The sequence below is a fragment of the Manihot esculenta genome, chromosome 6, assembly GCF_001659605.2.
Source record: "Manihot esculenta cultivar AM560-2 chromosome 6, M.esculenta_v8, whole genome shotgun sequence".
NCBI classification, from domain to species: Eukaryota; Viridiplantae; Streptophyta; class Magnoliopsida; order Malpighiales; family Euphorbiaceae; genus Manihot; species Manihot esculenta.
The window spans coordinates 29,497,665-29,525,657 of record NC_035166.2 but is presented as its reverse complement, the minus strand read 5'-3'; the positions used below and the strand labels follow the sequence as shown (position 1 = coordinate 29,525,657).

General features: G+C 40.9%; 2 long non-coding RNA genes across 2 annotated transcripts; one reads left to right on the top strand and one right to left on the bottom strand.

Moving 5' to 3' along the window:
• Positions 1 to 21,516: 21,516 nt before the first annotated feature.
• Positions 21,517 to 22,959, bottom strand: LOC110616873. Its single transcript, XR_002488280.2, has 2 exons — positions 22,664 to 22,959; positions 21,517 to 21,800 (listed from the first exon to the last, which is right to left on the bottom strand). It is a non-coding gene; the product is annotated as an uncharacterized LOC110616873 (long non-coding RNA).
• Positions 22,960 to 25,770: 2,811 nt separating this feature from the next.
• LOC110616874 lies at positions 25,771 to 27,285 on the top strand. The gene is made up of 2 exons (XR_002488281.2): positions 25,771 to 25,939; positions 26,991 to 27,285. It is a non-coding gene; the product is annotated as an uncharacterized LOC110616874 (long non-coding RNA).
• The last annotated feature ends 708 nt before the right edge of the window (positions 27,286 to 27,993 follow it).

Here is a 27,993-nt window from a genome sequence, read left to right as displayed (position 1 = left end):
GCCGCCGAAAGTGCATGAGTTTCGTCTCTGGACGAGACTTTCGGCCGCCGAAGGTGCCGCCGAACATGCATGAGTTTCGTCTCTGGAGAGGGGTTTCGGCCGCCGAAAGTGCCCAGTCCAGCCTTCTTTTGCCCCTTTTTCCATGCATGCCTATGATGTTTTAGAGGGGTTTTGGGGAGATAGTAGGCGTTATGTTTAAGTAAGTTTGGTCCTCATTTGAGTCCACCTGTGTAGGTACGGACCCGAGAGACCAAGGAGGCCCACAGAGTTAGAGTTACAGAGACTGCTCAGCCGTTGACAGAGGTGAGTGGAACAGAACGTTATTTTAAAAGTTAAGAACTGTTTTAGCATGATTCATACATCATTAATGCCATGTTTATGTAGGATGCTTTGCATTAGTCTTCACCAAGTTGATGCATTGCATTATTACTTGTATATGTGGATTGGACCGAGGCGATCTCAATAGCCCATAAGTCTGTCATTATTGTATGTCCTGTGTGAGCTCCTTTGGGGCCGGGCATTTACCTTGGATGAGTCCTGTGAGAGCCCTTATAGGGTCGGGCACCATGAGTAGTTAGTGAAAGACCTGTGTGAGCTCCTTTGGGGGCCGGGCACTGACAGAGGGAGTTTTGGGATCATGTCCAATCCGAGATGTGAAATGTTTGTGCAGTGATGCATCATATGACAGCATGTTTTAAATGTGATTTTTTATAGATTCCGCTCACTGGCTTTAGCAGCTCATCCCTCTCCCTAACCCCATTTTTCAGGGCCTCAGAGAAGAGAAAGAGAAAGAGATAGCAAGGGTAAAAGGCATATGTAATAGTATAGAATAGTGGACATGAGAATGATGTACAGTACAGAGTTTATGTAATGTATAGAAATGATGTAATCGCAAGCTATATTTATAGAATTGTGCTTGGCCCTAGTGCTTGTTATCCCTTTGCACATGATCCTTTTATGTTTTATATGATTGAGATAATGTGGTGATGATGATGAGCTAAGCTTGGTGCATGGTAGTCTTTCTATCTCTGTCGTCACTGTATGGTACCATAGCAGGTATCACTCTTCGAGTGCATACAGACAGAGCATGCATAGCCCAGGCTTAGTGGAAGTTGTACAGAAAGAAAAGATAGTCAAGCAAAGAAAAAAAAAAAAAAAAGAGTAAGTAACAGTTTTAAGCTTAAGTATGATCATGTATGGGATTTATCAGGTACACAGAGTTGACAGTAGGCTTACTACGGGTCCCGGCGGCCTTAAGCCGATCTGGATCCTAGTGCCGGTGATGGTCCGGTAAGCGGGCTGTTACATCCTTTGGATCAAGCCTCTCAACACTAACAAAAGGGGCAACCTCTGATCCTAGGTGAGGGTCCTCCTTCTCAGAATTAGGGTCATCTCCCTCTGACCCAAGAACTTCCTCATCCTCCCCCTCCGGTTCGGACTCTTCTGAAGAAGACACAGATGGCTGGCCTACAATGCGACAATCCCCTTGGGGCATAGGGAAGTCATCTTCCCCATATACCACCTGCTCGCCGTCCGAGTCCAATTCAGGCTTACGAAGCTTTTCCAAAGGAATATCAGGAGCTTGTCTAGCTTCCCTTAAACCGCGATTGTAACCGGTTACGTACATACGGAAGGCTTTCTTAAAAACAGCCGACTCCATCTCAGCAGAAGCCTTATATTCATCAAGATGCTCTTCACAAGCCTCAGCTACAAACGCCTTCAATTCAGAAGAATCCTTGTAGTCCTGGAGGTGAACCTCACAAGCCTGCTCGATTTTCCTCTTCAGTTCATCAGACTCCTGGTACTCCGCTATACATTGCTCACGCTCCAGCTGAGCCCTGTCCTCAACATGTTTTACTACCTTGAGCAGAGCTGAACACTTACGTTTCAAGGTCCTGACTTCATGGTTAAGCTGTTGGTAGTGAAGGTTAAACTCTTCAGCCGACGAAGCCAGGTCCCTGATACGATCAGAGCTCGAACTCAACTCCTGCTCAAGAACCTCCACCCGAGCTAGGGCCCCTTCCTTTTGAACTTTCACCTCCTCCAGGTGAACCTGCAGTCCTTCAGAATCAGCCTTTAAGGCCTCATATTGACGCTGGATCTCAGTTTTCTGGCTCACAGCCTCATCCCTCTCTCGAAGGGCCCCCGTCATAGAGGACAGCTGCTTTACAACTTCTGCACAGCGAGCTTCCACGGCAGCTGCTCTCTCATCAGACTCCTTGAGGACCTTGCGAGTATGAGACAGCTCTGCTTCTAAAGACTTGGTGTGCTCTGCTGTCTCAGCCGCCTTCTCCTCAGCCTTTTTAATGACCTCCAGCGCAGAGTGCAACTCTACCTGGAGGGACTGGGTATGCCCCCGAGCCGCTGCAAGATTACCCCTGGCGTCACTAGTCGCAGACAAGTTTTCATCCAGACGTGCCTCTTCAATCCGACGGTCTACGGACTCCCGAAAGGAGTAATCACGAGCATCCACCTCCATAAAGAGGCCCGTCACCTAGCACGGAATAACAATTGTCAGGAGGAAGAAATAAAACAAACTAAAAGGGAAGTGGAAAAGTAATTTACCATCAGAAGCATCTCCCTAATTGTCAATCCGAGCTCCTCCCGAGAGCGAGACCGAAAGGACGCTTGTTCCTTGGTAAAACTGGCTAAGAGACCAGTCAGGGCAAGAAGACGCGAATCAGAGGCCTCGGTAATTCCGCCGAACATTCGCTCTTTAAGAAGTTCGGCAACAGCACTGGCCGGAGACTCAGAGGTAATGTCCGACGTGTTTAGAACATTGTCAGAAGAAGACAACAAAGGCGCAGCAGGAACACCTTTCCCCTTCCCAATGGGAGGAAGAGCTGGAGAAGATCCTGTGGCAGCCCTGGATTTCTTCCGAGCAGGAGATGGGGAAGATGTTCCAGAAGGGGCTGGACGCTTATCCCCGGTCTTTAGTGGAAGACCATCAGAATCTTCAGGCCCAGTCCCCACAGGGGCAGGGGCATTTTGGATAGGAACATCTGGGACTTGGTCTTCTATGAGGATGATCTCCATCCCTGTCCCAGAGGCCTCCTTGTTTTCAATAACGGGGGACTTAGATTTTCCCCCTGACACCTCTTCAGGAGAATGGACAACACCCGACTCCACTTGTTCAGCGACTTGGGTCTGCTCCACGATGGCTAGGGAGGTTTCCCTCGCAGTAGATTTGAACCCTTCAGCGGGCTTAAGAGTTGAGCTCGATCCACCACGGCTAGATGGCCGACCTGACTTGGTGACGCGCGAGCTTGGTTTCGAAGCCCGAGAAGAAGCTTGGCAGGAGGTCGGCTAACCTTTTTAGAAGAAACAGCTTGAACCACCTTCGCCGCAGCCTCAGACACCGAACGCCCAGCCGAAAAAGCGTCAAAAACTGCGTGCATATTGTCCCGAGACAAGGCAAAGTTCTTGGGGAACTTGATGTCATCCATTTTAACCTCAGAAGCTGCAAAAAACACGAAATTATAAAGAGTCAGCACACTTTCTGATATCATGAGCAAAGAAGAAACAGAATCGCTAGACAAAGCAATATACCCGTGTCCCGGATATCCCTAAGATTGGACACGAACATACACTTCTCGACGTCATACTTCCTTTCAACGGAAGTCAGTCGAAGCAACCCCACCTGCTCAATAAGGCTCAATTGGGGTAGCTCGTTGCAACCCGGATGGACCTCCTCCCAACTTAGATCCACCTCCCACGATCGGGCGGACTCTAATTTCAGCTCTACCACAAGGAAATTCTCTACCCCAAGGAAATTCTCTACCCCAAGGAAATTCTCTACCCATCCCTTTATGGAATCCTTGTAGCCAGTGAAAAGAGACAACCCACTACGGGGGGAAAAGTAATAAAAATTCTGAACTGCTCTAACCAGACTGAAAAAAGTGACGAACAGACACGCCGTGGGAGTAAAACCCCAACTCAGGCAGATAGACTCAAAACAGGACAGAAACAAAATGGAATTTGGGGATAACATCCGAGGGGTTACCCCGAAGTACCAGAAAACCTCAATAAAGAAAGGGGTAAAAGGAAACGGTAGACCGAAATCCCTCTGTTTGAGAAAGAACACTATACAGCGACCTCTTTGGGGATCAATCAAACCAGGAGGAGGAGGGTTAGGAAGGACTATCCTCTCGTTTGGAAAAGGCGCTCGAATGAGATACAGAGGAGTATCTAAGAGCCTCTGGGAAATGTGCTTAGTTATGTTGGAAGAAGTAATATGCGACCTAATATTAACGACATCAGGGAGCTTTGGACCCTCCATAGAAGAGCAAAGAAGCGTACCTGAAAGCACGATAAGATGGAAGAAACAGAAGAAGTTGCAGGAAAACAGAGAGCAGAAGGGAGCGAGTTTCTTCAGAAGACAGGGAGAATTCGAAGGGAAAGGCAATAATGAGATGAAACGTTGTTCTGAGCAGTTTTGTCTTGGAGCGGCGCGATCATTAATTGCTCTCGAAGTTTACCCTCTCAACGGTTAGATAGTAACCGGCGAGAAGGTAAAGGGGCAAGGAGATGACCGTTGGGCTTCTCCACCTCTACAAAGGGCTAGGCCCACGACAATGGCCCACCAGCTGAAGGCCCGTACGTTATTCGCATAAGACAAACAAGTTGTCAAAACCTCAAAACCGAGCTCCAGTCAAATCTCTCCCTCAGGACGACCTGACACACAAAATGCACATCATCACCGCTCAGGTAGTAAAAACTAAGGAAAAAGAGTAAGTCATAGAAAGACCCAAGGAGACAAACAGGGGGAAGCATGATAAAGGTCAGACCAGCCTATCACCTAAAAAGGATCACCATTAAGTAAAGGCCAGGAGCCCAGAACGAAGTGATGAAGACGTCTCGAAATTTTACAAAGTTACGGGTCAGAAGCTCAACCTTTTTGATTAAAAGCAAAGCTCATAGGTCGGTCAGTTCAGCTCGGAAAAAGTAAAATTGAAAGCTAAGGAAACTTAGAGCTCGGATCATTGAACACAGACAGAGCTCACAGGTCGGATAGACCAGCTCGAAAACAGAAAAGTAAAAGTTATGGATCAGAAGCTCAACCCTTTGGTTAAAAGCAGAGCTCGGAGGTCGGATTAGTCTCGCTTGGATAAAGTAAACCGAAAGCAAGCTCGCAGGTCGGTCGGTACAGCTCGGAAAAGTAAACTAAAAATTTAGACCGGCTAAATGGATTCCAGGACGGATCAGAGAAAATCATGCATAACAAAGAACAATTCGGATATGAACGAAAAAACGAAAGTTTCATTACAGCACGTTACAAATACCCACATTACAGAACAAAAAGCTATCCTTAGAGGATTTACATGACCAGATACATCGTCTACGTTTACATCACTATCACCTATCACTATCCTAGTCTTCGACACAGAGGAAATCTTGAGTACGGGAAACGAGCTCAGTAGGTCGGCCGAACCCTGCGTCGGTATTATAGGGGAACTGAACAAGTTGATTCCCATAAGCATTTCTCACTGTTCCCCTATGGACAAACATTCGGTTGCCCAAGTGTGATGCATGGTACATTCGAACAAGCTCAAATATTATATGTTGTTCGAATGTCACGCATGAAAAACATAAGTCTTCGAGTTGCGACCTCAAGAAGATCACAGAGCAGATGTTCGGAGGTATCGTCGGAAGATTGACTGAGTGCAGCAGATCTCAGCCTTTCATAATACAGGTACTTCACACCAAAGGGAGTAATAAATTGATCATTTTTGCCACTTCCATTTATATCAAAAGAAAACAACCTGGATGTCGGGGAAATTTCCTTCTCAAAGGAAGATAAAGTCAAAACAGACCTCCCAGCCGCCCATAGCCTCTTTGGAGCCCGAACAACAACCAAAGGAGGAGGCCAGCCAGACGATCTGGGTAAAACAGCTTCAACGACCTGCCAAATGACTCCACCCCTCAACCGCCCTGCTAGAAGGACTTCAGAAGCAACATTCAGACCCCCTCGAGGTAATATCGGACTTTCAAGAGTTTTGGACTGATCCATCTTTATCTCAGGTACTGCAAAAAGTTCCAAACAGAGAAGTCAGGATAATTTTTCGTTAAAATAAAGCAAGCAAGGATAAAGCAAATCCCTGGGGCAGCAAAGCAATGAAGCCTCCGGCTCACCTTAATCTGTGTGAAGAAAACGTCAAATACATCCTTTGCGGAAAAAACAAGAGAATCTCGCTGGAAGGAAAGACTTCTTTTCTCCGACAAAGGGCCTAGAAGTGAAGAAGAGTCCACACTGAAATATACTCGAAATTTGAAGTCTTAGCGCAAAGTAACTCTAGACTCCAAGACCACAATGACAGGATCTTTAACAGATATTCATGGAAAAGGAAAAAGAAGCGCGTCCAGGCAATAATGACAAGAAAGTAAAGAAAAGCAGAGTATTTGAGAGGTAAAGAAAGGCTTGAAAGGGAAAGAGGCAGATAGAATTCAAGAAATGAGGAATGACAAAAAGATGAAAGGGAGTTATGAAGGCATCTGTACGCGAACAGACGCGGTCATAATGGTTCTCGATATTCACCCCCTCGGCAGTCAGAGCAATAACTACCGAGAAGGTGAAGGGGCAATTGATGACCGCTGGATTCCTCCATCCCGGTCCAGGGCCTCGTCCACAACCTAAAGCCCACAAAGCAAAGGCCCACGTATTTGGCACCCAAAGCAGGTCTGGCTCATCCAACTTCCAAGGCCGGGCTCGACCAAGCCTCCTCACCCAGATTGACTCAGTCCGCACAAAACAGGCTCTCTCCTCTCTGGCCCAATTCCCGGCCCGATCCAGTATCCAGAATGACACTCACCAGACAGCCTGGCAGATCCGTTCGAACGTACGCGCAGGGAGAATCAAAGGCCGTTACGCATGGGGCAGGCGCCTGATACCCTCGTACGCCCGAATCTGTATGGCAGAGATGCGTGGCCCAATCCTGGAGAGACCTTTACACGTCACCAACAAGCAAAACGAAATGGATAAAAGGGGAGTCCCCTCCTCAGAATGTTTAAGCTTGGTAATTCAATACAAAAACCCCTGTAAAACCCTATTCTATTGGATCTCAGATCATCACTAGGTATGGTGTAACGACCCGAAAATCGGACCGTTACCGGTGCAAGGATCCAGGTCGGCTTAAGGCTGCCGGGACCCGTAGCAAGCCTGACATGTAACCTGTAAACCTGTTTAATCCCATACATGATCAACAAATATACATAAAAATTTAAAACTTTTCTATCATACATTCTATCATACACCAAACTCAACCTGTGCATGCACTGAACATAGTCATAATCATAAACTTGACCCCTCTGTGGGATCTCATCAATGCCCCCAATGGGTGGCGTTACATATGTTGAGTTGGTTAAACATCTAAGATCATGTATTAAAAGGGATAACAACATCCATAGGGTCAAGCACACTTCTAAGCCTCAATATCATTATACATAACATGACTATTCAAACTTTACATCATCTTACAATTTATCATGTCCACTTTCTAACTATTACAATCATACTACTTTTGTAATATCCGGCTAGAATCCGGCACCGGAATTCCTATTGTCTGATGGAATCCGGGGTGTTGGGATTCGATAAAAGGGTAGGATTTTTGTTTTCTAAGTGTTTGAGGTGTTTTAAGGGTTGTAAGTTATATAGTTTTGAGGTTTGAAGAGAAAATAGGTCATGGAGACTTCAGCCAAGTTCGGCCGCCGAAGATAAGTTCGGCCGCTGAAAGTGCTCAATGTTTGGCTTCCGAAGTTCAAGTTCGGCCCCTGAATGTTGCATGGTTTTGCATGCGATTCGGCAGCCGAAGCTGAGTTGGCTAGTGAGCTGAGTCATGTTTTTTTTGACAAGTGTTGGCCTCAGATTCTTGCCATGGAATGACCACGTCTCTTATGACTCATCTGTACATGTTTTTGGTTGTTCTTACAGCAGTTTGAGGTGCTTGCAAAGGTGTTGAGAGTTGAGAGAAACAAAAGTTACGCTTTTGAGAGAGTTTGAGAGTGTGAGAGGAGGTGATCCGTTTTCCCTTGTTCAGAGTGTGTAGCTTCTTACTACAGGAGGTAAGTGATGTTCTTGAATATGTTTTCTGAAGGTTTTAGGGGGATTTGTGGAAGGAGATGCATGTTTAGGTTCTTAATGATAGTTTTGATGAGTTATGCATGTATACATGTTTATGTGTTATGTTTGATTTGTTGTTTGGGGTTATTAGATAGTTTTGGACCCCTGTGATCATATACTTATGTATATGTGTGTTGAGGAATTGGTATATGCATGTTTGGAGTTATTGAAGGGAAGAAGGAGATGGTTTGCCGTTGAAGCTGAGTTCTGGATGAACTCAGGTTCGGCAGCCGAAGGTTCATTCGGCCGCCGAACCTCTTGCATGGTGGCTTAGGCTGCCACAGCTTGCCCCCGCGAGTTGTGCATGTTCGGCTCTGTTTGGGGGATTCGGCCGCCGAAGGTGCCGCCGAAGGTGCTTGAGTTTCGTCTCTAGAGAGGACTTTCGGCCGCCGAACCTGCCGCCGAAAGTGTTCTGTCCAGCTTTCCTTTGCTTGCTTTGCATGACTATTAGAGAGAGGTTTAGGGGATTCTTGGGGAATTTAAATAGAGTTAGTCATAAGCTAGTTTGGTCCCTCATGTGTGTTTATCTGTATGGGTACAGACCAGAGGAACCAGAGAGAGCAGCAGTGAGTACTGCTCCAGAGGTTCAGAACCTGCAGAGTCAGTCAGTCCAGACAGCCAGAGGTGAGTGGAACTAAACTTATGACTTTTAATTGAACTACAAACTGCTTTTAGCATATCGCATGCATCATGATTATGCCATAGGTTGATTGCATTAGTCACGAATATGTTGCATTGCATTGTTATTTGGTGATGTGAGTGAATGCTGAATGATCCAATAGTCTCAGACAGGAAGTCCAGGAGCCTTTGACTACGCCCTGGCAATGATAGCAAAGTCCAGGAGCCTTTGACTACGCCCTGGCAAGTATAGCAAAGTCCAGGAGCCTTTGACTACGCCCTGGCAATGGTAAGTACAGAGGTGTTATATACACATATACATATATGACAGGAAGACCAGGTGCTCGATTCTACGCCCTGGCACAGAGTTACTGGGACTATGTGGTGACAGGTTTACTCTTGATGTGGCTTGTCTGTGATATGGTGCATTCCATGAGATCATATTTTACTGAGATGTTTTACTGTTCTACTCACTGGGCTATAGAGCTCATCCCACTCCCTTAACCCCAGTTTTGCAGGTTCAGTGTACAGTGTACAGGGACAGTCCAGCAGAGTACAGAAAAAGTAAAGAGATCTGTAATAGCTTAGAGTGGACATGTAATATTAAAGAGATGTACTAGTTGTTGCTAGACCTAGTGATGTATGTTGTGTACATGATCTGTATATGTATATATGTTTTCCTGTATGTGAAAACCAGGCTTAACAGGTATGAGTTAACCCATCTAGAGCAAGCTCTAGTCAGGGATACAGAGTACAGAGTACATGAGTACAGAGTACAGAGATAGTGCATGCACAGGTTGAGCCTTGGTTCAGAAAAGAGTTTTATTTTCACATAAAATGTATGATCATGTATGAGGTTTACAGGTACACAGAGAGTATAGCAGGCTTGCTACGGGTTCTGGCGGCCTTAAGCCGACCTGAATCCTAGCGCCGGTGACGGTCCATTTTGGGGTCGTTACAGATTGGTATCAGAGCCCTAGGTTCACATGATCGGACCTATAGAGACAGTGTTGGGCTCAGACAGGTTAGAAGTGGTCAAGCACAATAGGAAATCATGTCCACTAGGATAGGGTCTTGAGTCCTATCTGCTATGATATGCCATGAGTGTATGATTGCTATGTGATGTTTATGTGCTAAAATGGTATGTTATATGTTGTGTTTCCAGAGTAAAGATGCGAGGAACTCGTCGATCAGCTCGATTGACTGGAGTCCCACCAGAGAATGAGAGATCAGCTGCTCGTCCTCCTGCATTGCCAAGGGCAAGGTCTCAGAGATCTAGCAGGGAAGGTATGTCAATAGACCCTAGAAGGTCTGTCGACGAGAGCAGAAGAGGTACAGCTAGGGGAGGAAGATCAGAGGAAAGGAGGGAAGCTATGGAGATTGATCAGTCTAGAGATGATAGCATGGGTATAGGCAGTTTTGAGGAAGGTATGGGAGAGTCGCAGGGAGGTGCTCAGACCTCAGGTTTTGGCTATCCAGAGTATCCGATGGGAGGTATGTCGGAGTACTCTAGTTTTGTCCCATATCCTCCTTACATGCCATATATGCCTTATCCTTACTATCCACCATATCCTATGTATCCATCTTCCCCTACCCATCCAAGTGCAGCACACCTAGAGCCAAATGAACCAGTACTACCACCAGAACCAGTAGTCCCTGTTGTTGACAGGCATGAACCTAGCTCATCTGGAGGTAAAGTCCAAATGACGGAGTACTTGAAATTGGATGCTCCGAAATACAATACGGGAGATGATCCATTTGATTACCTCAGAGCAGTTAGGATGATCACCAGTGAATTGGGAGCAGATGATAGGAGAGCCATTGAGATGGCAGGTTTCACATTAAAGTGCAGGAAAGCCAGAGAATGGTTTAAGAATTATGTGGAGCCTAGAATGGATAGTATGTCATGGGAAGAGTTCGCCAATGAGTTTGCAGGGTGGGCTTTTCCTGATAGTTCGAGGGAGATGAAAGTAATTGAATTTGAACAGTTGCGACAGACAGATGAGATGAGTGTTGATGAATTCACAGATAAGTTCCTGGATCTGCTTCAGTATGTGGGTCAAGCCTATGATACTGATCAGAAGAAAGCAAGGAGATATACTATGAGACTGCATCCCAGGTATGCTTCCTTGATTCTTCCAGCAGAAAAGGAGAGTTTCCATACAATAGTAGACGCAGCCAGGAAAATGGAAGCTAGTGCCAATATTCAGAAACAGTCACAGGCACAGGCTTCGGGTTCTAAAGCCCCCACACCAGGCAGTAAAAGATGGGACAGAGCAAAAGGAACAAAGAGTAAGTTTTGGAATAAAGTCAAGTCAGGTCTGGGAATAGGTAGTGGCTCAAGCTCTGGCACAGCTCCAGTCTGCAGACGATGCGGAAAACCACATGGAGGAGTTTGTCGGTTGGGATCTACAGCTTGTTTTCGATGTGGACAGGAAGGGCATATTGCTCGGGATTGTCCGCAGATGACTTTTGCACCATCCCAGCAGATAAGTTCAGGCAGTGTGGTACAGCCAGTTGTACGGCCAGTAGCTCCAGTCATGCCTCAGACTAGTGGCAGAGGTAGAGGGAGAGGGGTAGCCTCTACTTCAGCAGCAGGTTCCCGAGGTGGAAATCCGGTAGCCCCAGCACGGATTTTCACAGTGACACAGGAGGAGGCTAACACGTCGAACACAGTGGTGTCAGGTAATCTCATCATTGGGTGTTCAGATGTGTATGCTTTGATGGACCCCGGTGCTTCTCATTCCTTTATTGCTTCGAGAGCCATAGAGCGGTTGGGTTTGATCAGTTCTGAGTTAGAGTATCCTCTCTGGGTCAGTGGACCTAGATGTGACCCATCAGTGGCAGTGTCAGTCTGTCGTTTCAGTCCAGTGTTTATAGAGGGTAGATGCCTTCCAGCTGACCTTGTGGTTCTAGATTTGACAGATTTTGATGTCATTCTAGGGATGGATTGGCTATCTGCATATAGTGCTACGTTGGACTGTCGAGAGAAGCTAGTGAGTCTCAGAGACCAGGATGGGTCAGAATGTGTCTTCAGAGGAGATAGGAGAGGTACACCCAGAGGTCTGATTTCAGCCCTTCAGGCTCGTCGTTTGCTTAGGAGGGGTTGTCAGGGGTTTCTAGCTCATGTGAGAGAGCTAGATAGTCAGGTTAGGGAACCAGCCACAGTACCAGTAGTCCGAGAGTTTCTCGATGTGTTCCCAGACGATTTGCCAGGACTACCACCTGATAGGGAGATAGGGTTTGACATTGAATTATTGCCAGGTACTAGACCTATCTCTATTCCTCCCTACAGGATGGCGCCAGCTGAGTTAATAGAGTTGAAAGAACAGTTGTAGGACTTGGTAGATAAGGGTTTCATCCGCCCTAGTACCTCACCTTGGGGTGCTCCAGTGCTCTTTGTCAGAAAGAAGGATGGATCCCTTAGACTTTGTATCGACTACAGACAGTTGAACAAGGTCACTATCAAGAATAGGTATCCCTTACCTCGGATTGATGATCTTTTTGATCAGCTAGCTGGAGCAGGTTGTTTCTCGAAAATAGATCTGAGATCCGGGTATCATCAGTTGAGAGTCAGAGAGGCAGATGTGCCTAAGACAGCTTTCCGGACCAGATATGGGCATTATGAGTTCTTAGTGATGCCGTTCGGGTTGACTAACGCCCCTGCAGCATTTATGGATCTCATGAACAGGGTATTCAGTGAGTTTCTGGATCACTTTGTCATTGTGTTTATCGATGATATCTTAGTGTATTCCAGAGATGCAGAGGAGCATGCCCAGCATCTGAGGATTGTTTTGCAGACACTGAGAGAGCATGGTTTATATGCCAAGTTCTCGAAGTGTGAGTTTTGGTTACGGAACATTGCCTTCTTGGGACATGTGGTATCAGCAGAGGGTATTGAGGTAGACCCCAAGAAGATAGAGGCTGTAGCTAATTGGCCCAGACCCACGACAGTGACTGAGATTAAAAGCTTTCTGGGACTGGCAGGTTACTACAGGAGGTTCGTTCAGAACTTCTCAAAGATAGCAGCTCCTATGACCAAATTAACTCAGAAGAACCAGAAGTTTATCTGGTCAGACCAGTGTGAAGAGAGCTTTGAGGAGCTCAAGAGGAGATTGACAACAGCACCAGTGTTAGCTCTGCCTGTCAGTAATGAAGAGTTCACAGTGTTCTGTGATGCATCTCGAGTGGGATTGGGTTGTGTATTGATGCAGAGTGATAGAGTAATAGCTTATGCTTCTAGACAGTTGAAGAAGCACGAGTTGAATTACCCTACCCATGACCTAGAGATGGCAGCAGTTATCTTTGCACTTAAGATGTGGCGGCATTACCTCTACGGGGTTAAATGCGAGATCTTCACTGATCACAAGAGTTTACAGTACATCTTAAGTCAGAGAGAGCTGAATTTGCGGCAAAGAAGATGGGTCGAATTGCTCAGTGATTATGATTGTAAAATCCAGTATCATCCGGGTAAGGCGAATGTTGTCGCAGACGCCCTAAGCCGGAAGTCACTAGGCAGTTTGTCCCATATAGCAGCAGAGCGGAGACCAGTTGTGATGGAGCTTTATAAGCTCTTTGACGAGGGATTACAGCTAGAGTTGTCTGGTACAGGTGCGTTGATAGCACAGATGAGAGTGACACCTGTGTTTCTGGAGCAGATAGCTCAGAGACAGCACGAGGACCCTGAGTTGATGAAAATTGCCAGGACTGTTCAGTCAGGCAATAGTGCAGAATTCAGATTTGACAGCAAAGGGATCCTTCGCTATGGGAGTCGACTTTGTGTCCCAAATAAGGGCAGTGTGAAGGAAGACATTATGAGGGAAGCTCATAATGCGAGGTATAGTGTTCACCCAGGAGCCACCAAGATGTATCAGGATCTGAAAAGGGTCTATTGGTGGCCAGCCATGAAGAAAGAAGTGGCGCAGTTCGTGACAGCCTGTGAGGTTTGTCAGAGGGTGAAATTAGAGCATCAGAAACCAGCCGGAATGCTTAACCCATTACCGATTCCAGAGTGGAAATGGGAGAACATAGCCATGGATTTTGTAGTGGGTTTACCAGTAGCGTCCAACAGGATAGACTCGATATGGGTGATTGTGGACAGACTCACGAAATCTGCTCATTTTCTTCCAGTACGGAGTAACTATTCTGTGGATAAGCTGGCACAGGTCTATCTGGATGAGATAGTGAGATTACATGGAGTCCCAGTGTCTATAGTTTCAGACAGAGGACCACAGTTTACCTCTCGCTTTTGGCGGAGTCTGCAAAGTGCGATGGGCACGAGATTAGAATTTAGTACTGCTTTCCACCCACAGACTGATGGACAATCAGAAAGGACCATCCAGACTATAGAGGATATGCTTCGACTATGTGTGTTAGACTTTGGCGGTTCTTGGAGGCAGCATCTACCTTTGGTGGAGTTTGCCTACAATAACAGCCATCATGCGAGCATCGGGATGGCTCCTTATGAAGCTTTGTATGGGAGGAAGTGCAGATCCCCTGTTTGCTGGGAAGAGGTAGGAGAGAAGGCTCTTGCAGGGCCAGAATTAGTAGACATTACCAGTAGAATGGTGCCCATGATCAGAGAGAGAATCAGAACAGCTCAGAGTAGACAGAAAAGTTATGCAGACGTTCGCAGAAAGCAGTTAGAGTTTCAGGAGGGTAATTGGGTATTGCTGAAAGTGTCTCCAATGAAAGGAGTGGTTCGTTTTGGAAAGAAAGGTAAATTGGCTCCACGGTACATTGGACCCTTTGAGGTGTTGCAGAGGATCGGAAATGTGTCGTATAAGCTGGATTTACCTGCTTCTATGGAGAGAATTCACCCGGTATTTCATGTTTCTATGCTACGACAGTTTGTGTCAGATCCGAATCAGGTTCTGAGTGAGCCTGAGGTGGAGATTCATACAGATCTCACCTATATCGAGCAGCCAGTGCGGATTCTGGACACGCAGATCAGACAGCTAAGGAACAAGGAGATTCCGATGGTGAAAGTCCTATGGAACCACCATAACCTAGAAGAGTGCACGTGGGAGACGCGGGAGTCTATGCTCCAGCAGTATCCATATCTGTTTTGAGGTTAGTTTCCTCCTTGTGTTTTGTTTTTATGTGTTTTAGGAACATCCGAGGACGAATGTTCTTAAGGAGGGGAGAATGTAATATCCGGCTAGAATCCGGCACCGGAATTCCTATTGTCTGATGGAATCCGGGGTGTTGGGATTCGATAAAAGGGTAGGATTTTTGTTTTCTAAGTGTTTGAGGTGTTTTAAGGGTTGTAAGTTATATAGTTTTGAGGTTTGAAGAGAAAATAGGTCATAGAGACTTCAGCCAAGTTCGGCCGCCGAAGATAAGTTCGGCCGCCGAAAGTGCTCAATGTTTGGCTTCCGAAGTTCAAGTTCGGCCCCCGAATGTTGCATGGTTTTGCATGCGATTCGGCAGCCGAAGCTGAGTTGGCTAGTGAGCTGAGTCATGTTTTTTTTGACAAGTGTTGGCCTCAGATTCTTGCCATGGAATGACCACGTCTCTTATGACTCATCTGTACATGTTTTTGGTTGTTCTTACAGCAGTTTGAGGTGCTTGCAAAGGTGTTGAGAGTTGAGAGAAACAAAAGTTACGCTTTTGAGAGAGTTTGAGAGTGTGAGAGGAGGTGATCCGTTTTCCCTTGTTCAGAGTGTGTAGCTTCTTACTACAGGAGGTAAGTGATGTTCTTGAATATGTTTTCTGAAGGTTTTAGGGGGATTTGTGGAAGGAGATGCATGTTTAGGTTCTTAATGATAGTTTTGATGAGTTATGCATGTATACATGTTTATGTGTTATGTTTGATTTGTTGTTTGGGATTATTAGATAGTTTTGGACCCCTGTGATCATATACTTATGTATATGTGTGTTGAGGAATTGGTATATGCATGTTTGGAGTTATTGAAGGGAAGAAGGAGATGGTTTGCCGTTGAAGCTGAGTTCTGGATGAACTCAGGTTCGGCAGCCGAAGGTTCATTCGGCCGCCGAACCTCTTGCATGGTGGCTTAGGCTGCCACAGCTTGCCCCCGCGAGTTGTGCATGTTCGGCTCTGTTTGGGGGATTCGGCCGCCGAAGGTGCCGCCGAAGGTGCTTGAGTTTCGTCTCTGGAGAGGACTTTCGGCCGCCGAACCTGCCGCCGAAAGTGTTCTGTCCAGCTTTCCTTTGCTTGCTTTGCATGACTATTAGAGAGAGGTTTAGGGGATTCTTGGGGAATTTAAATAGAGTTAGTCATAAGCTAGTTTGGTCCCTCATGTGTGTTTATCTGTATGGGTACAGACCAGAGGAACCAGAGAGAGCAGCAGTGAGTACTGCTCCAGAGGTTCAGAACCTGCAGAGTCAGTCAGTCCAGACAGCCAGAGGTGAGTGGAACTAAACTTATGACTTTTAATTGAACTACAAACTGCTTTTAGCATATCGCATGCATCATGATTATGCCATAGGTTGATTGCATTAGTCACGAATATGTTGCATTGCATTGTTATTTGGTGATGTGAGTGAATGCTGAATGATCCAATAGTCTCAGACAGGAAGTCCAGGAGCCTTTGACTACGCCCTGGCAATGATAGCAAAGTCCAGGAGCCTTTGACTACGCCCTGGCAGGTATAGCAAAGTCCAGGAGCCTTTGACTACGCCCTGGCAATGGTAAGTACAGAGGTGTTATATACACATATACATATATGACAGGAAGACCAGGTGCTCGATTCTACGCCCTGGCACAGAGTTACTGGGACTATGTGGTGACAGGTTTACTCTTGATGTGGCTTGTCTGTGATATGGTGCATTCCATGAGATCATATTTTACTGAGATGTTTTACTGTTCTACTCACTGGGCTATAGAGCTCATCCCACTCCCTTAACCCCAGTTTTGCAGGTTCAGTGTACAGTGTACAGGGACAGTCCAGCAGAGTACAGAAAAAGTAAAGAGATCTGTAATAGCTTAGAGTGGACATGTAATATTAAAGAGATGTACTAGTTGTTGCTAGACCTAGTGATGTATGTTGTGTACATGATCTGTATATGTATATATGTTTTCCTGTATGTGAAAACCAGGCTTAACAGGTATGAGTTAACCCATCTAGAGCAAGCTCTAGTCAGGGATACAGAGTACAGAGTACATGAGTACAGAGTACAGAGATAGTGCATGCACAGGTTGAGCCTTGGTTCAAAAAAGAGTTTTATTTTCACATAAAATGTATGATCATGTATGAGGTTTACAGGTACACAGAGAGTATAGCAGACTTGCTACGGGTTCTGGCGGCCTTAAGCCGACCTGAATCCTAGCGCCGGTGACGGTCCATTTTGGGGTCGTTACAACTTTACTCTTCTTGACTCCTCTGTCTAGCCCGAACCTGCAATCTTGGGGGATTAGGGAAAAGGGGTGAGCTACTAGAGCCCAGTGAGCAGAATAATAGAAAACAACATTTAAAATCTCATGCCATCATGTAATGCAACACATCACAACAAATCACATCTCGGATGGTATTGTCACCAATAGTCCTCTACATTCCAAAGTGCCGGGACGTAGAATGGGTACAACCGGTCTTTCTCTTAACATAACATATCATACATACCAATGTGCCAGGGACGTAGAATGGGTACAACCTGGACTTTCTCTTACATAGTGCCAGGGACGTAGAATGGGTACAACCTGGACTTCCATACCATATCATGCCGTAGCATCATCATACCATATGAGGACTAAAGGATCATTCAATAACCAATCCACATCAACATCATAAATGCAATGCAACATATTCGTGAATTCTAATGCAAACAACCTAATTCATCACATGGCATTCATGATGCATGAACATGCTCAACTGTGTAATTCATTTGCTTTAAAAACATAAAGGTTTATTCTACTCACCTCTGGCCGAAGCTCTACTGACTCAGAAGCAGCTGAACTCACTGCTGGGGTCCTCGGTTCCTCGGGTCTGAACCTACACAGGTGGACTCAAATGAGGGACCAAACAACTAGAACATAACTCTAAAAACATCCCCCAAAAACCCTTAAAACACCTCAAAAACTCTACCATATTAGAACGGTAGCATATAAATAGATCATCTGCTACCAGAAAGTAGACCACGAAAGCTGAATTTGAAACATAAACCAGCCTCAACCAACTGGATTTTTCCTTTCGTATTCCGGATGAGAACGGATCATTCTCTGCATCAAATCTTAGCGCATAAATCTATAATAAATTCAGAAACATCACATACCATCAAATCAAATAGAACTAAGAACATTTGATCCAGTGTATTGTAGAACACTAATCTCAAAACCAAGTTGATAAAAATTTGAAGATAAAAACAAAAAAAGCTCTCACTAACTAACAAACTTCAGCAACCTACTTCTGGCAGCACAAAGCTGTTGATATCAGGAGATACCCCATCTTGTTCCACTCTAAAACAACCACTTGGATCTCTATCTCATCTTTCTGCGCTTCCTCTTCAATCTCCTCATTCTCTTCTTCTTCCACTGAAAATTGCAAGTAATTATACATTAACCTTTTACATTAAAAGGTTAAGACTGAAACAATTCAAACATAAGCAATAACCATCATTACACAAAAGCAATGAGCCCGACAAACAAAAACAAAAACAAAAACAATTTACTTTCAGTGAACTACCTATATATATAAACACTTTCATGACAGTTTTCAAGTAAATTTAACATCGCTCGTGATATTAAGATAAAAATAAATTTTAACAGCAATCATTAAGTTCATAAGCTAAAGAAAATGTACACACATTGGCCTAATTAAATTTCTAAAGATGAAAACTAAATATCTAGGAAACACTCAAGTAATCATTCAGCATTATCTCCACATGATGTAAGAAGCAGCACACACCTAAACATGCAGAGTCTAATTAGAGCCAACGCCAAAACTGAAACATAATTCCTAGATATGCTGCAGACTAAAACAATGTTGCTTAACATGAAAAGTTTGATGAAATTAACCAGAACAAAACCCATAAAGTGATTGCAAACACACAATACGCAAAAATAGCCAAAAATAAATTGTCATTTTCCCTCATTTAATGGAGAAAATGAGAAACAAATTTATAACAGATGGCCACGAAAATAATATCAACAATGACCATCTCCAGCGTCACGTCTTCTGTAACATATTATATTTCACAGAAATCGAATAGATTATTTCATAAAAAAATATTCATAAGCATAAGATATCAGAAATTAACTAGAACTATACAAACATTCGAACGACAAGATGCAATGCAAATCATAAGACAAGTCTCAGCGATTACAGCCATACCTTAGCTCTCATCCTGTGTCAAGCTCTTAGGATCTACTAGTCTCACTTTGTTCACAATTACACCAGAGTTTCTCCTCCAAGACTTGACGTCTGCGAGTGACGGCCTCTGGCCGACATTTATAGGCAACACAAAACCCTAATCCGACCTAGGCTTAAGGGTTACTTTCATCCTCGTATTTGTCTGGACCGTTCGGCCCATTGAAAACTACAAGCTAAAATGTTGCATGTATAGACTATTATTTATAATTTATTTATTTTTCAGACATAATATATGTTTATATATAATGTGGAAAAAATATATTTAAAGAATTATTGTTTTATAAATTAATAGGTTAAAATAAAAAGTTAGGGATAATTTCTTTGAATAGAAAAAATTATTATTTATTTCTATGTTCATTGTAATTATAGTATTTTTAATGGTATTTGAGATAAATATAATCATTTAATAGTTAAAAAAAATAAAAAGGAAGAAAATTTTAAAGTTAGAAATTGAAACCGAAAAATTAAATGCAAAAATTTACCAATTGAAAAACGAAAAAAAAAACTTCGATAAAAGTTTTACAATATTTTTATTGAAATAGTTACTCAATGTTGAATTTAGAAATAAATAAAAGTAAAATTGATTGCAAATACATTCCTATCATTTATATTATTTTTTCATGATAATGGTATAAGTTTCTTTAAAATTAAATTGTTTTCAGTAATAAAATATTTTATTTTGTAATTTCAAATATTATCAAGTTTTCGCATTAAAATAAAATTAAAAATTAAAAAAATTAACATCACCACCAAAAACACACGAATACCAACCCAAAAATTCAACACACTAAATTAAAATGATCTTAGAAAGATCAACCCTTTGTTTGGATTTCTTTTACTATGATTTTTTTAATGAAAGATTCTTTTTGTAATGAAAGATTTTGAAAGATTTCATTTCTTTTTTTATGAAAAATTCATTTAAATTATATTTTGTCAGAAAAAAGGACACAGAAATTCAAGACGTAGATATTTGAATCCCTCAAAATATTGTCCACAATACCATCACTGCCTTGATTCAATTCTCTGTTTATGGCCTTCATAACAATGGACAAGACTCCGTGATGCATTGCTAGGAGAAGCTAAACGGGTGGCTGCTGGGCTGCATAGTATTTTAAAGGTTGCAACCTGTTCTGCTAATTCGTACCTTCTGTTGGCGAGGGTACAACGGGTGAAACCGTGAACCCGATCCTGGCATTATATCTAGTGTGGACAATTCTATGTTCTTTGTGATGACTTGGGAAGTGCCAAGGTACAATGATCTTTTTCTTTCAGGAAGAGAATGATCTTGTTCTTTCGGGAAGAGAAAAATGAAGTCCAAATTCGATTTCAGATTCCTTCAGTAGGCTTCTCTTTATCGTGCAAGATTGGCTCTTTAGCTTTACTTCTCTTTATCGTGCAAGATTGGCTCTTTAGCTTTCGTAACAATCGCACACTAAAAATTCCCAAGAATCCAGGAAAGCAAGAAATCCTACACCGTTTTGAGAGCGTTGAAGTTTATTTAGCATCATAAAGTATGATGTGCGCTATAGATGTATTCTTATTTATGCCTACTTTGGCACATGTCCAGGAGGATTACAACATCGATCTTGCTTTTGAAAACTACTTCTCCTAGTACATAAAACAAGGTATAACTTTATATCATCTTTAGAAAGTTTTGCCTGTTCAGTCCCATACTTTATATCATCTTCAGAAAGGAGAATGAATTTCTGACTAAAACTAATCGAAGAGTTATAAATTTCTACTGTCAAAATAGAGTAAAACATGATCAAGGTATCACTTAATTTGTGATATTTGCACATGCTGAGTTTAGAGAATCAAATTTAAGTTTCTCTCATTCATATAATTAAATACAAAAACGTTAAACATAACTCCCTTTATATTTTGCTTTATATATTAAGTTGCTCATATTAATGTTTAGTAATAATATTAATATATAAAATTATCTTTAAAAATTTTAATTTGGTTGAATGCATAGTGTAATTCACTGTATCCCAAATTCCCAATGATGGTGGTTTCAATGCCATCGCAGGGCTATGCAAAGAGGAAAAGGTACGAGAGGCATTTTCTATAATACAAAGCTTTGGGGAGAAAGAACAAAATTCCTTCATTCTTGAAGTCTAGCGGAACACAGAACCTGTTCGAGTATCCAAAAGGCCCGGGGGAAAGATTTCCGTCTACTCAAATTTTATAGCAGGACTGATCATTAACACAATATACATTCATTTGTGCTTGCAGCAGGGACCTCAAGCTAATCAAACTATTGATATTCATGGATTGTACTCATAAAACCTCCTATATATTGCAGGGTTCGAAATAGAAAATGGCGTGATGGAAAATTAAATACAATCTAGTAAAATTGTAAGTTGAATCGGAACTTTTAATGCAAGGCTCATCAGAATGGACAATCATCCCCGAGACTCTTCCCAATTCACACATCTTGGCACATCCAGAATAGAACAGTAGACTAAGCATTAGGATATACTGCATAAACCTTTAAAAAAAAATTTCATCATCCACTTAAAAAGCATACTGTAATCAGGTGAAATACAACTCAAAAAATTTAACTGGGAGTCTCAAAATCAATAGCTAAAACTAAAACCAGATGATAAATCAAAATGAAAGCCAGCTGAAGGTATCAGGAGAAGACCCCATCTTGTTCAAAATCCAAGCGCCTACTTAGATCTCTGCCTCATCTTTCGGCGCTTTCTCTTCAATCTCCTCATTCTCTTCTTCTTCCACTGAAGAATACAATAACAAACTTCAGATCAAATAAAATTTAAACAATCGGAAACAATAAGCTCTAAAAAGACCAAAAACAAATAAGTCAACGGTAGAAAGAAGAGCTATAAGTTCTCCACTCCATGGAACGAGAAGCATTCCCACTATATAGTACAATTTATTCAGAGCTACTAATTGAAAAAATAACATTGACAGTGTCAAAGCTAGTTTAAAGTTACTTGTGATATTAAGAGAATAAAATTTAATAGCAATCAAGAAGTTCAAAACCTAAAAAAATATTTGGAAGAATCCGAATCACAATCAAAATAGCCTATATAAAAATGAAAACCAAATATCTAGATACCCAGAAGTAACCATCAAGCTGTATATCCACATCATGGAACAAGAATACACTACCACGTAATCAGGGCCAACAATTGAATCAAAATCCCTAGATACCCTTCAGCCTAAACCAAACTTCTCTTAATATAATAAGTTGATTGAATTGAACCGGAATAAACCCAGTAATTTTATCGCAAATACAAGAAGCAAACTTAGCCATAAACCAATTGCGCTATCACCTTTTGGTTCCCTACTTACATTAGTGAAAAAAAAGCAAGAACAATACTCATAACAGGTGAACACAAAAAAACCCATATTGACAATGACCATCTCCAAGTTGCTCTAACTTAAATACGCTTTCTATAGGTTTACCGTTCAGTAGAAATTTATCGAGAAAGCTACATGATTACACTCGTCATGTCTTCCAAAACATATCATATTTCCCAAAACCAAACAAATCATGCTATCAATATCTAGGAAATACCAGAAAATAACAAGACTCGTTTAACCATTCGACAATTAACAAAAATCAAAGCGATACCTTAGCTCTCATCCTGTAAAGCCCTCAGGATCTACTTGTGTCACTCTCTACAGTGATTCCTCAGGGATAACCAGGATTTTCAATCGAAGCTTGAGGAGAGCACAGGGGGGAGCTTCTCTCTGCAATTTATAAGCAACCGGAAACCCTAATCCGAGATGGCCTCCCGCAACTTAAGGGGTATTTTCGTCCTTGTATGTCTTTGTGGTTTTTCAGTCCACCGGAAAATATGATCATTTAACTTTAACATAAATTACCTTCAATTTTGATAAAATTAAATTTTAAAAATAAAAATTTTAAAATTTTAAAAATAAAAAAATAAATTTATTAATTATATTATATTTTAAAGACTTAAAAATAATTTTTTTTAAAAAAATTATATCTTAAATCTGTTACTTATATAAATGTATTAATACATTTTCTTAGAGTTTATAAAAAATTATGTATATAAATATAAAAATTATTAATTTTTTGTTCTTCAAATTCACTAACTGATCACTCCGGTCAAAAAATTGAAGAACGTTGCCATTTTATATTTTTATTTCAATTGAATAATTTGCAAAATTTTTGTGTGGCTATGATTATTTAATTTAAAATTAATATATCATCTAAAATTATAAAATTAAAATTAATATACCATCTATAATTAAGGATAATAAATTTAATATATATACAATATTTTGATTTGTAATTAATTGGATGAGTGAGTCAATTTGTAGATACGTGTAAAGATTTTTCGAAGAACGTTTGCCTTATTAACTTGTAAGCAAAGTACGTGTGCGTGCAAGACAGAGCAAGAGAAGCCACCTGCCTCAGTCAAGAGACGCTTGTCAATCTGAAGCTCTCAGGATTTGCCACGTATAATGCAACATGAATCTATATATAAATGGAAGAGCGATGGAAATTCTGTTAACGTTAATTGAGTTAAAGCAGAGAGAGTTCGGGGGAGAAGAATGGCGAAGAGTAAGGATGATATAAAGTATGGGACTGCACAGGCAGAGCTTTCTGAAGATGAATCTCTAAGGGTGAGATACAAGCATGGCACTCCACTTGAAGGAGGAAAAATTGCAGATTCTGAGACTGTTGATCTCTTTTCAAGTGCTCATAATATTCCCAATACTGCCTCCAAATCCAATCCCTCAGACTCCACCACTCAATCTCAGAATAAAAGTGCTGAAGGAAATGCCCCCACCGGTTGAGATAGATTTCAGACTGCTTTTTGTTTTATGTACTAGGAGAAGTAGTTTTCAAAAGCAAGATGCTGTAATCCTCTTGGACATGTGCCAAAGGAGGCATAAATAAGAATATATCTATAGCACACATGATACTTTATGATGCTAAATAAACTTCAACGCTCTCAAAACGGTGTAGGATTTCTTGGTTTTCTGGATTCTTAGGAATTTTTAGTGTGCGATTGTTAGGAAAGCTAAAGAGCCAATCTTGCACGATAAAGATAAAGAGAAGTCTACTGAAGGAGTCTGAGAACGAATTTGGACTTCATTTTTCTCTTCTTGAAAGAAAAAGATCATTGTACGTTAGCACTTCCCAAGCCATCACAAAGAACATAGAATTGTCTAATACCAGGATCATTGTTGACGGGTTCACGGTTTCACCTGTTGTACCCTCGCCAACAGAAGATATGAATTAGCAGAACAGGTTGCAACCTTTAAAATACTGTGCAGCCCATCAGCCACCCGTTTAACTTCTCTAGCAATGCATCGCGGAGTCTTGTCCATTGCTATTAAGGCCATAAACAGAGAGTTGAATCAAGGCAGTGATGTTATTGTGGACAATATTTTTAGGAATTCAAATATCTACGTTTTGAATTTCTGTGTCCTTTTTTCTGACAAAATATAATTTAAATAAATTCTTCGTTAAAAACAGAAATGAAATCTTTCAAAATCTTTCATTACAAAAAAAAAAAATCTTTCATTAAGAAAAATCATAGAAAAAGAAATTCAAACAAAGGGTTAAACTTTCTAAGATCTCTTTAATTTAGTGTATTGAATTTTTGGGTTGGTATATGAGTGTTTTTGGTGGTGATATTTGATTTTTTGAGATTCATTTTAGTGTGGGTAAGCTGGATCCTTTCAAGAATTTTATTTCTTTTCTTTTATTTATTTTTATTTTTTTCTTGTCTATGGCGCCAACAGTCTTTTTTTTCTTTTTGCTTGCTTGCTTATGACTCCCAACGGTCTTTGGTCTTTCGACTAAGTGATGACTGTTCTGTCAGATGGGCCCGTATCATCAAATGTCATGCCATTTAATTTCTCCAGTATGGGGCTGCGAAAGGACGAGATTTATTCATTTCTCCCTTATCTCCTCCTTATTGGATTCGGACTTGTGGACGACTCGGTCTGTTATTCATACTAGATTTTGAGTCGAAGCGCTCTGAATCCAGAATCTAGTATGCTCTTATGGGCTCTGATTTAGCCCAAAACAAATGCGAGATCCGACGATTATCAATATTAATTTTTTAACTCTTAATTTTATTTTAATGCGAAAATTTGATAATATTTAAAATTACAATATAAAATATTTTATTATTGAAAACAAGTTAATTTTAAAGAAACTTATACCATTATCATGAAAAAATAATATAAATGATAGCATTTTATAATTTATTTCATATCAAATGTATTTGCAATCAATTTTACTTTTATTTATTTCTAAATCCAACATTGAGTTACTATTTCAATAAAAGTATTGTAAAATTTTTATATAAGTTTTTTTTTTAGCTTTTCAATTGGTAGAGCCTCTAAATTTTTGCATTTAATTTTTTTGTTTCAATTTCTAACTTTAAAATTTTCTTCCATTTTATTTTTTTAACTATTAAATAATTATATTTATCTCAAATACCATTAAAAACACTATAATTACAATGAACATAGAAATAAATAATAATTTTTTTCTTTCAAAGAAATTATCCCTAACTTTTTATTTTAACCTATTAATTTATAAAACAATAATTATTTAATATATTTTTTTTCCACATTATATATAAACATATATTATGCCTGAAAAATAAATAAATTATAAACATAGTCTATACATGCAACATTTTAGCTTGTGGTTTTTTATGGGCCGAACGGCCCAGACAAATACGAGGATGAAAGTAACCCCTCAAGTCTAGGTCGGATTAGGGTTTTGTGTTGCTTATAAATGTCGGCGAGAGGCCGTCACTCGCGGACTTCAAGTCTTGGAGGAGAAATTCTGGTATAATTGTGAACAAAGTGAGACGAGCATATCCTAAGAGCTTGACACGGGATGAGAGCTAAGGTATGGCTGTAATCGTTGAGACTTGTCTTATGATTTGCATTGCATCTTGTCGTTCGAATGATTGTATAGGTCTAGTTAATTTCTGATATCTTATGCTTCTAAATATTTTTTAATGAAATAATTTATTCGATTTCTGGGGAATATAATATGTTACAAAAGACGTGACGCTGGAGATTGTCATTGTTAATATTATTTTCGTGGCCACCTGTTATAAATTTTCTACTCATTTTCTCTATTAAATGAGGGAAATTGACAATTTATTTTTGGCTATTTTTGCGTATTGTGTATTTCCAATCACTTTATGGGTTTTATTCTGGTTAATTTCATCAAACTTTTCATGTTAAGCAACATAGTTTTAGGCTTCAGCGTATTAGGAATTAAATACAATCTAGTAAAATTGTAAGTTGAATCGGAACTTTTAATGCAAGGCTCATCAGAATGGACAATCATCCCCGAGACTATGGAGAGAGCCTTGAGGTTTAGAAAAGAAAATCCTGGCACTGCTCTTGCTGTTATCGTTCAGTGAGACAATGGAGGATCTATTTCAACTGAAACAACGACGCCACTTTAGTCGCTGGGCTTGCAGCGGGCCTTTGTATTTCTATTTTCAGTGAGAATTTTCCCTTTGTTTGGATTGAGTTTGGATGGAGGAAGAAGAAGAGAATGTGGCTGGTCTTTAACGAATGGGATAAACAACCCATTTAATAGTTTCATTGGATCTCAATGAGGCTCATCACATTTTATAGGGCAACTTGTGGTGTTGGATTCTCATTCTAACAAAAGGTTCTGTTAGATTATGAACTTATTGATTGCTATAAAATTTATTTTTATCTTCAGATCATAAGTTACGTTAACTTAAAACTGTCATGAAGTTCTTGATTTAAGTTTTTTTTTGCACTGAAAATTTAACCTATTTACTTCTTTCATTGTTCTTGTTTTGTTTTTCAGGCCTATTGGTACTGTGTAATAATGCTTATTGCTTTTGTTTGAATTTTTTCAATCTTAACTTTTTAATATAAAAGGTTAATGCAATATTACTTGAACTTTTCAGTGGAAGAAGAAGAGAATGAGGAGATTGAAGAGAAAGCGCCGAAAGATGAGGCAGAGATCCAAGTAGGTGTATAGACTGGAACAAGATGGGTTTTTCTCCTGATATCAATGGCTTCTTGCTGCAAGCAGTAGGTTGCTGAAGGATGTTTGTTAGGGAGAGCTTTATTTGTTCCTGTCTTCTAGTTTTAGCAACTTCATTTTGAGACTTGCTGGATTGAAATGTTACGAGTTGGATTTGATTTTGGTATGTCATGTTTCTAAATTTATAATAGAACTTGTTACAGAGTTTTATGTGATGTGTCTGATACTTGATTATTATGATCCTTTCTAAATTTTTTTAGAGTAGGAAATTTGGAGAGTGGGGGGGTGGGGGGCCGGGTTAAAGCCCAAATAGGCATCTCTCCTTTTCTCTCTTTTTATTTTTCCTTATATAATTTTAATGAATTCTTCATTAAAAAAGAAATGAAATCTTTCTAAATTTTTCATTACAAAAAAAAAAAAATTTCATTATGATTTGCAGACTTCAAGTCTTGGAGGAGACACTCTGGTGTAATTATGAACAAAGTGAGACAAGCAGATCTTAAGAGCTTGACACAGGATGAGAGCTGAAGCATGACCGTAATCGTTGAGATTTGTCTTATGATTTGCATTGCATCTTGTCGTTGGAATGCTTGTACAGGTCTAATTAATTTCTGGTATCTTATGCTTATGATTATTTTTTTACGAAATAATCTATTCGATTTCTGGAAAATATAATATGTTATAGAAGACGTGACGCTGAAAATGGTTATTGTTAATATTATTTTCGTGGCCACCTGTTATAAATTTCTTGCTCATTTTCTCCGTCAAACGAGGGAAATTGACAATTTATTTTTGGCTATTTTTGCGTATTGTGTATTTGCAATCACTTTATGGGTTTTATTCTGGTTAATTTCATCAAACTTTTCATGTTAAGCAACATAGCTTTAGGCTTCAGCCTATCTAGGAATTAAATACAATCTAGT